At 41.9% G+C, this 10,430-nt stretch overlaps 1 protein-coding gene across 1 annotated transcript in view; it reads left to right on the top strand.

Annotated features, from left to right (window-relative positions):
* Positions 1-10,430, top strand: part of LOC109919505 (peroxidasin homolog) — a 509,465-nt gene that overhangs the window by 17,194 nt on the left and 481,841 nt on the right. The gene's annotated exons all lie outside the window — the stretch shown is intronic.

Genomic DNA, 10,430 nt, shown 5'->3' on the forward strand with positions numbered 1-10,430 from the left:
TGAGTCAGTTGGGTGGGTGTGTGAGTCAGTTGGGTGGGTGTGTGAGTGGGGTGAGTGGGTGTGTGTATGAGAGTATATAGTGTGGTGTGATGGGGTCACCTGTAGTGTGACATGAACCCAAGATCACAGTTGAGGGCATCCTCATGGGTACCGAACTTTGCTACCAGCCTCTGCTCGGCGACTGTCTGTTGTTGTGTATCCCAAAGTCCGCCTTGGAGGACGTTTACTCGAAGATCCGAGGCTGAATATCCTTGACCGCTGAAGTGCTCCCCGACGGGGAGGGAGCTTTCATTTTTGGCGATTGATGTGCGGTGTCCATTCATCCGTTGCTATAGCATCTGCATGGTTTTGCCAATATACCATGCCTTGGGGCATCCTTGCCCGCAGTGTATGAGATAGACAACGTTGGCTGAGTCACGTGAGTATCTGCCATGTACGTTGTGGGTGGTGTTCCCACGTGTGATGGTAGTGTCCATGTCAATGATCTGACATATCTTGCAGAGTTTGCCGTGACAGGGTCGTATAACATGTGGTCTATGTCCTGAATGCTGGGTAGTTTGCTGCAAACGATGATCTGTTTAATGTTTGGCTGTTGTTTGAAGGTTAGAAGTGGAGGCATGGGGAAGATCTTGGCGAGGTGCTCATCATCGTTGATAATGTGTTGAAGGCTGCGAAGAACGTGGCATAGTTTTTCCACTCCCAGGAAGGGTATCCTATCGGACGTATCCCATGTCTGTCTTCTGAGGAGGTCATTATGGTTTCTCGCAGTGGAAGGTCAGAACTGGCAATCGATGAGTTGAACATTGTGTCCTGTTCAATGTAGGCATCCTTCAACACCTTCAGGTGTCCGTCGTGTTCCTCCTCATCCAAACAGATCCTGTGTATGTGTGGGGCTTGTCTGTAGGGGATGGCTGTTTTAATATGTTTCGGGTGGAAGCTAGAGAAGTGCAGCATCATGAGGTTATCTGTGGGCTTGCAGTAGAGTGAGGTACTGAGATGTCTGTCCCTGATGGAGATGTGTGTGTCCAAGAATGAGACTGATTCTAAAGAGTAATCCATGGTAAGTCTGATGGTGGGATGAAACTTGTTGATATTGCTGTCTAGTTGTTTTAGTGATTCCTCGCCACGAGTCCAAAGAAAGAAAATACCATCAATGTATCTGGTGTATACTGTTGGTGGGAGGTTCTGTGCAGCAAAGAAGTCTTATTTGAACCTGTGCATGGAAATGTTGACATATTGGGATGCAAATCTAGTTCCCATGGCTGTTTCATGTGGCTGGATGAAGAACTGATTGTTGAAGGTGAAGAAGTTGTGGTCAAGGATGAAGCGGATGCGTGGTAGGATGATGTCTGGAAATTGACAGTTGCTGCTATTGAGTACTGAGGCTGTTGTGGTGATGCTGGTGTAGAGTGCCAAAACGTTCATTGTGACGAGGAATGTTCCTGGTTCTACTGGTCCATAGGTGCTGAGTTTCTGTAAGAAATCAGTTGTGTCAAGACAGAAGCTGGGCGTTCCCTGTACAATAGCTTTCAAGATGCTGTCGACATAGTCAGAGAGGTTCTTACACAGGGTCCCATTGCCTGATACGATGGGACGACCAGGTGCGTTGATTTTGTGTATCTTTGGAAGGCAGTAGAAGTCCTCACGTGGGAGGTACGTGGGATGAGAGAGCGTAGAGTAATCTGAAGGGCTAGATGAAAAGTCTTGATCAATCTGTTCAGTTGATGGGTGTGTTCTTTGGTCGGATTGGCAGGTAGTTGTCTGTAGTGTTCCTGTTTGTTCAGTTGTCGATACATTTCCTTGCAGTAGTCCGTTCTATTTTGTATGATGGTGGCTCCTCCTTTGTCCACTGGTTTGAAGATGTTGTGATTGCTCTTGAGAGCCTGGATGGCGTCGCGTTGTGCATGGGTGACGTTTTGTGCTACCTTGTGAGTACCTTTTTATGGCTGATGAATCTGGCGTTCACGCATTCTCTGATGGCTCACACATACCTGTCAGGCCCTGGGCAACGGCCCTCTAGAGGGGTCCAATTCGACTCCTTCTTTGCCGGCTCCCCTATGGATCTCTCTGTCGACTGATCCAGTTCGTTGGTTGTCTCATTGGGCTCACTGCTGACATCTTCAAAGAATTCCCAGAGTCTCATTCTTCTGATGAATTCCTCTGTTGAGTCTCCTGCGAGACCAATGGGGTCCATTTTGGTGTGGGGCAGAAATTGAGTCCTCGGCTGACAACTTTGATCTTGTCCGGTTGAAGGGTGTGGTCAGATACGCTGATGATGGATTTTCCCTTGCTGGTACCGCTTTCAACTGTGGTACCAGGGGAGACTTGGTTATTGCTGGTGGTGATGCCAGGTTCCTTTTGCTGTAGAGTTGGTGTACGAGATGATTGAGGAGTTTGCGAGAGGTGCGACGGCAAAGTCTCTCAGCGTAATCAGTGTTGTACGTTGACTTGAGTGGGTTTGTGATCTGTGGTCCTTCTGGGATCTTTTGTGCTTTCTTGCATTTCTGTAGAAGCTTGATGTCTATGTTGATATGTGCAATCTTCTTGGAGATCCTCTCTACTTTGAGCTGGCAGTTGGTGGTGTCGACGGTAGCTATGATGTGGGGAGGTGCTGGTGTTGGACTGTAATGGACAAGTTCACAAATCACACAACACCAGGTTATAGTCCAACAGGTTTATTTGCAAACACTAGCTTTCAGAGCCTCCTTCAGGTATTAGTGCGGTGGTATCAGGCACAGAATTTTTCAGTAAAAAATCAAAATGTCACACCACTGATGAGAATGTATTGAACAAACCTAAGATGCTGTTAAATATTTAATCAGAATGTTTTAATTGCTTAAATATGTAAATCCCTGAATTCCTTTGAAGTCACTGCCCTGAGAGAACTAAAGGTTTTATGAGTGTAAAGACACGCTCTCTCTCTCTCACTCTCTTTCACTCACTCACTCATTCACTCACTCTCTCACACACACACACTCTCTCTCTCTCTCTGTCTATCTGTACCTCCCTCTCTTTCCTCTTCACCAATCTCTTCCCCCCCCAATCTCTTGCCCCCAATCTCTTCCCCCCATCTCTTCCCCCCAATCTCCTCCCCCATCTCTTCACCTTCCTCCATCTCTTCCCCCCTCCCTCTCTTCCCCCCCTTCCTCTCTTGCCCCCTTCCCCCTCTCCCTCCCCCTTCCCCCTCTCCCTCTCTCTCTTTCTCTCTCTCTTTCTCTCTCTCTCTCTCTCTCTATCTCTCTTTCTCTCTCTGTCACACACATACACTCACACACACGCATACATATAAATCTATGGGGTGAATTTGTATTTGTGGATACATTCTATTTTGTTCAAAATGTACACAATTTATAGACTGTCAGTCAATGTAGCATTTTATAAATTCCTACTTTAGAAATAAAACCAATCTGATTCCAAACCAAAACGACAGAAAGATTCTAAACAAGACCTCACACCTAACATGCATTGTCTGACCTAAATTGTCACGTCTTCTTTACACTTTACCTTTAGTTCTCTCACAGTGACTTGAAAGGAATTTGGGGATTTACATATACGTATTAATCAATTAAATTACTAATTACAGATTTAACAACATCTTAGGTTTGTTTAATACATCCTCATCAGTGGTGTGACCCTTTGATCATTTACTTATAAATTCTGTGTCTGATACCACCTCACAGAAGGAGCGAGGCTCTGAAAGCTTGTGTTTGCAAATAAACCTGTTGGACTATAACCTGGTGTCATGTGATTTCTGACCTTGTCCACCCCAGTCCAACACCCGGCACCTCCACATCATGTTTATAATATACACTGCTACTTCTTTGTGCTAATTGTGATGGGAGTAAATGTGGTAACGTGCTAAATGGAGCAGACTGCTTTGATTTTTTTTCCCTCAACAGGTTCAAGTCCTTAATTTTGTTAGAGCTGCACATGCCCAGACAAGTGGAAAGTATTTTGACACTCCTGACTTCTACCTTGCAGAAAGTGGACTGGTACTGGAGAGTCAGAGAGTTTTGAATTCACAACCTCTGGCCTGCTTTTGTCACTGCAGTTACATGAGGGATGTAGACAGAACCCGCATGTTGTTGATTGAGAATTATTTTATGTTCATTGTATTGAATGTTTTTTCATAGCTTTGAGCTTCAAGGAATGTGGTTAGATTTCCTCTTGTTGGAATTTTTCATTGCCTGGTCCTTTGAATGTTACTTGCTCCTGGGAATGGTCCATTATATCCTGATGGGCAGAGTTTGTTTTTATTTATTCATGGAATAAGGGAGTCACTGGCTATGCCAGCATTTATTGTCCATCCTTAATTGCCCAGAGGGCAGTTAAAAATCAACCACATTGCTGTGGGTCTGGAGTCACGTGTAGGCCAGACCAGGTAAGGATGGCAGTTTTCTTCCCTAAAGGATTTTTGTGAGCCAGATTGGTTTCTCTGATCATCAATTGTTCCATGATCATCATTTATTGAATTCAAATTTGATCATCTGCTATGGCAGGATTTGAACCTGGATCCCCAGAACATTACTTGGGTCTCTGGATTAACAGTCCAGTGATAAAACCGCTAGGCCATCACCTCCCCTTAATCATGTGATGTCACTTAACCCTTTCAAGTACTGACTGCCTTGTACAACATTTTACACTTATCAGCCCAATCCTGAGTATTGTTGTTCTTTAATGTAAATGCAAGTAGACTTTTTCAAGAACAAAAACAGAGTTGCTGAAAAGCTCAGCAGGTCTGGCAACATCTGTGAAGGAAATAACAGCGTTAACGTTTCGGGTCCGGTGACCCTTCCCCAGAGCACTAGACCCGAAACGTTAGCTCTGTTTTGTCCTTCACAGATGCTGCCAGACCTGCTGAGCTTTTCTAGCAACTTTGTTTTTGTTCCTGATTTACAGCATCCGCAGTTCTTTCGGTTTTTATTTAGACTTTTTCAATATCTGAGGAGTTGTGAATGGTATTGAGAACTATGCAACCATCAGTGAATTTTCCAACTTCTTAACCTGTTATGAGGGAACTCTATTCATCAGGTGTCTGAAAAATAGTTGAGACAAACATATGCTTTGACTTTAATTGAATTTTTCAAATAATAATTAAAAGATCAATTTACTCCCTGCACTGATTTTGTCGATTTAATATGTGAGAATTAATGGGTGAGAAAGCCATAGTTCAGACAATATCTGCCTTTAATGCAAGAATGATCATCCAATGAAACAAGTTCTGTTTTTAATTGAAAATAATGGATTTTCAAATATTCATTTTGCTTATCCACTGCTTACAGGTATTTCCATAGCAATCTTTTGTTTGATTTGAATGAAAAAGAGGGCTTTGAGGATAGTGAAACTGCAGAGTTAAAATATAGGGCTAATATTATGTAGCTAGTAGCTTTGCTTCTTTCTGACACTTGACCAATTTCAACTGTGATTTAATGTTTTTGGAAGGGACTGAATGCAACAGATCTTACTAGTCAATACATGTTTGACATTATATGACGAAGTAAAAGATCAATATAACAATGTCTGAGAGGCAACTTGATTTAATTATGTTCACTTAAGTGCTTGTCCCTAGTTAGGAAAAGGGAATTTATGAATGTCATACTACTTATATTGACTTTTTTCCTTTCTGATCTAATGCATCCAAGAAAAGGGGAAAGTCACAATATTGACAGGCCACATCCCATTGAATTGCAAAATTGTTGTGATATGATCTACGACTGAAACGTTACCGAAAAGTGAAGCCAGGTAGAGCCGTGGAATCTTTTTTTCATAAATGACGTTTTGCATCAAGTGAATTCCTTTATAATTCTCCTGTGCATTCAAAAACATCTTTGAGGCAATTCAATAAAAAAGATCGCTATTCTGAAAGTTCTGGAAGGACTGTAGGAGCACATTATTTTTAATTTGTTCAGATGGGTTAACGGCTCATTCATGAATAGTGCTGCCAAATTATCCTTAGAAGTGAACATGAAAGTGCCTCACCTTAGTGCACATTTCATTCCCTTTGCAATCTTTTATACTTCTTTCAAGTGGGTTCAACATGGCAGTACATTCATCAGCCAGGAAGGTGGGCCTCAGTGTAATTAGAAGGTTTCCTTGTCTACTTTTGATGTGATACCACAAGGACGCATGGGGTCCAGAGTCAATGTTGAGGACTCCCAGGCAACTCCTTCCCAATTGTATATCATTGTGCCACCACCTCTGGTGAGTTGTTCTTGCCAATAGGAATGGTGGGATGATGAGCATGGTGTCTGGCCCAGTTGTACTCATGGAAACCTATCTTACAGATAAGTGTTGTTTGACTAGTCTATGGGACAAGTCTCGTATGTTATTGAGGAGGACTTTGATGAGGTGACCAGGCTATACAAGTTCTTAAATAAAACAGAACAGCTGATGCTGGAAATCAAAAGCAAAAACAGAAATTGCTGCAGAAACTCAGCAGGTCTGGCAACATCCATGGAGAGAGAAACAGAGTTAATGTTTCAAATTGTTCTGAAGAAGGGTCACAGGATTGGAAACTTTAACTCTGTTTTCCACACCATGCACAATTCATCGAGCCTGTTAAACACACTTTTGCAAGTAACTAAATGGCATACTTTTGTAGTTATGGTATCAAGCTACAAGCATATTACTTTGTGAAGTAGGCATTGCTGACAGGGCCAGCATATTTAATTTCCATAGAGAAGGTGGTGATAACTGTCTTCTGCATGCAAGAAGTACAAGAAGGGAGTTCCAGCAATTGAGACCTAGAAGTGGAAAAAAATGATAGAAATCTAGTTCCAAGTCAAAATGGTGAGTGGCATGAAGTGGAACCTGCAGGAGGTGGAGTTCCTGTGTGTCTGCTGTCCATGACTACTGGACGATATAGGTTATGGGTTTGAGTGGTTCTGTCAAAGCAGCCATGGTGAGTTACTGAAGTGCATTGTGTAGATAGTACACATGGCCATTGTGCATCGATGGTGAAGGAAGTGACTGTTGAAGATGGTAGATGGGGAGACAGCAAAGCTATCTGCTTTGACCTGGATGTTGATTTCTACTCAGTTCAAGTTTATTCTATTTTTTACATGCCTTTTCCATTTGATACATGCAAAATAGTCTCTGAAAGAAAAACCTGAGTTGATATTAGAAGCCAACCACTGCATAAGTCATTTTATATGATACTGTAGTTTATACATTGTAGTATTTTATGAAGATAAGCACCTAGCCATATTGAAATTAGATGTCTACTTTCCAAAATGTGTGCAATGTTAAAAAAAATTGGAAAATTGGTGGGTAGTATGCGTCTGCAAGTGGGTGAGTGTGAAAAATGTAATTTAGCACATGCTAATACCTGGATAATAAACCTTTCCAATGATAATTCTGGGGTCAGTCCATACTCTAAAGAACTGGGAGCCAAAGTTTAAATTCAGTAAGATAGCATGGGCACTAATTTGGCAGCTCTTCAGTTTGGTTTAGCATGCATTTGTAAAAATTACTTCAATTATTACTGAAATTTATCAATTATTATTAACAACTTTTTTGAGGTACAATGTTTGAATTGTATATAAATCACCTTGTTTAAGTCACTATAACAGAAACAGTCAGAAGTCCATAGACCATAGACCATAAGATGTAGGAGCTGAATTAGACGATTTGACCCATTGAATCTGCTCTATCATTCAATCATGGCTGATGTTTCTCAACACCATAGAGAAGGTGGTGATGAACTGTCTTCTGCATGCAAGAAGTACAAGAAGGGAGTTCCAGGAATTGAGACCTAGAAGTGGAAAAAAATAATAGAAATCTAGTTCCAAGTCAAAGTGGTGAGTGGCATGAAGTGGAACCTGCAGGAGGTGGGGTTCTCCCCGTAACCGTTGATCTCCTTACAAGTCAAGAACCTATCTCTGTCTTAAATACACTCAATGATTTGGCGTCCACAGCTTTCTACATCAGTGAGCTCTACAGATTCACTACCCTCTCATTAAGAAATTCCTTCTCATCTCAGTTTTAAAGGGTCATCCCTTCACTCTGAGGCTGTGCTCTCAGGTCCTGGTCACCCCCACTAGTGGAAACACCTTCTCCATGTCAGCTCTATCAAGCCCATGCAGATTCTGTAAGTTTCAATGAGATCACGCCTCATCCTTCTAAACTGCAATGAGTACAGACCTCGAGTATACAACCACTGCTGATACGACAAGCCCTTTATTCCAGAATTCATTCCTATAAACCTTCTCTAGACTTCTTTAGATACGAAGCCAAAAACTGCTCATAATATTTCAAATGTGGTCTGATCACAGCCTTATACGGATTCAGCCATACATCCCCTCTTTTGTATTCTAGCTTTCTTGAAATGAATGCTAACATTGCATTTGCCTTCCTGACTACCAAGTGAACCTGCATGCTAACCTTAAGAGAATCCTGAATTAGAACTCCCTAAGTCCCTTTGTACTTCAGATTTTCGAAGCCGTTCTAGTGAATAGTCTTTGCCTGTATTCTTCTAATCAAAGTGCATAACCTCACACTTTCCCACATTGTATTCCATCTGCCACTTCTTAACCCACTCTCCTAGCCAGTCCTTTTGCAGTCTCCCCAGCTCTTCACATTATCTGTTCCTCCACCTATCTTTGTGCATCGGTAAACTTAGCAACAATGCTGTCAGTTCCTTCGTCTAGATCATTAATATATGATGTGAGTAGTTGAGCACCCCAACACTGACCCCTGACGACTAGTCACCAGCTGCCATCCTGAAAAAGACCCCTTTATGCCCACTCTGTCTTCTGCCAGTCAGCTAAGTACCTTTCCCTGAACACCATGGCCTCTTACTTTAGTTAGCAGCATTCTGTACAGACACTTGCCAAAGGCCTTCTGGAAATCCAAATAGGCTTTCCTTTGTCTATCTTGCTTGTTGCCTCCTCAAAGAATTCTAACAGATTTGTCAGGCAAGACCTCCACTTGATGAAGCAGTACTAATTCAACTCTATATTACGATGCACTTCTAAATACTCTACAGCTCATCTTTAATAACAGACTCTAAAAAGCTTACCAGTGACAGAGGTTAGCTAACCAGCCTATAGCTTCCTATGTTCTGCCTCCCTCGCTTCTTAAACAGTGGTTTTACATTAGCCATTTTCCAGTCCCATTGGACCCTCCTGATTCCAATGATTCCTGAAAAAAAAAATGGCTCCCCCATCTCCTTTCTCCTTTGGAACTGTGGGTGTAGTCCATCCAGTCTAGGTGTTTTAACCACCTTCAGACCTTTCAGCTTTCCCAGCAACTTCGCCTTAGTGATGGTCATTACATCCATATCTGTCCATGACTCTCTTGAAGTTCTGGTATGCTGCTGGTGTCTTCCATTGTGAAGACTGATGCAAAGTACCTATTCAATTCCTCTGCCATTCCTTTATTTCCCCATTACTACTTTGCCAGTCTCATTTTGCAGAGTCAATGTCCACTCTCTCTTACCTTTTTTTTAATCTAAAAACACTTGCAGTCGTCTTTATATTACTAACTTGCTTATTGTCATATTACATTGTCTCCCTCATTTTTTTTTCAGTTGTCCTCTGCTAGTTTTTAAAAAAAGGCTTCTCACTAATTTTCATCACATTATATTTTTTTAATCCCCTTTTGCTTTTATGCCATTCCTGACTTCCCTCATCAGCCACGGTTGCCTTGTTGTCATCTTATAATTTTTATTCTCCTGTTCAAACTGTTTTATACCCTGATTATATTGAATATCATCTGAAATTCATTGTTGCAGTCCAATCGTTCTACCAGCCTTAATTGATAAGGGTCTCACTTCATGTATTTCCCTTTCTGCATTCAATTTGTTACTATCAGCCCTTTGCTCAAAGAAACAATCTTTGACCCCATCATCCCTGCAAACTACTACCCCATCTCCAACCTCCCTTTACTCTGCAGCCCTTAAAAAAAGTTAAGATTAAGAGGACATTTTGATTGAGGTACTCAGAGTCATGAAGCGTCTGGATAAAGTATATGGATATTCCCATTGATTGAAGGATTAGGAGCAGAGAGAAAAGTCACTATTCTGACTTGGGAATATATCTCCAGTTGTCCACTGTGACTGGCAAAAGAAACAATGACATTATAAGGAAACTCTTGCACACAATGTGTACTTAGTGAGTAAATGCACAATCTGTGTGGTGAAGCAGATTCAATCAAGGCATCCAAAAGGAAATTTGAAGTATGTGTGGGGCTGTAGGGAAAAGGCAGAGGTGTGGCTCTAGGGGAATAGTTCCATCAGGAACCAGAACAAAGACATGAAGAGCTGAATGACCATCTTTTGTGTTGTAATTGCTGGTTCTGTAGCATGTTGTCACCTCCCGATTCAATGATGTTTTTCAGAATTCCTCTCCAGAATTCTTCAATTAGGTTTCCACCCCAACTGCAATGTTCAATGGCTCTGACCAAAGTCATGTGCACCACTTTGAGATGTC

Source organism: Rhincodon typus, chromosome 4 (assembly GCF_021869965.1).
Source record: "Rhincodon typus isolate 14 chromosome 4, sRhiTyp1.1, whole genome shotgun sequence".
In the NCBI taxonomy this organism is placed as follows: domain Eukaryota; kingdom Metazoa; phylum Chordata; class Chondrichthyes; order Orectolobiformes; family Rhincodontidae; genus Rhincodon; species Rhincodon typus.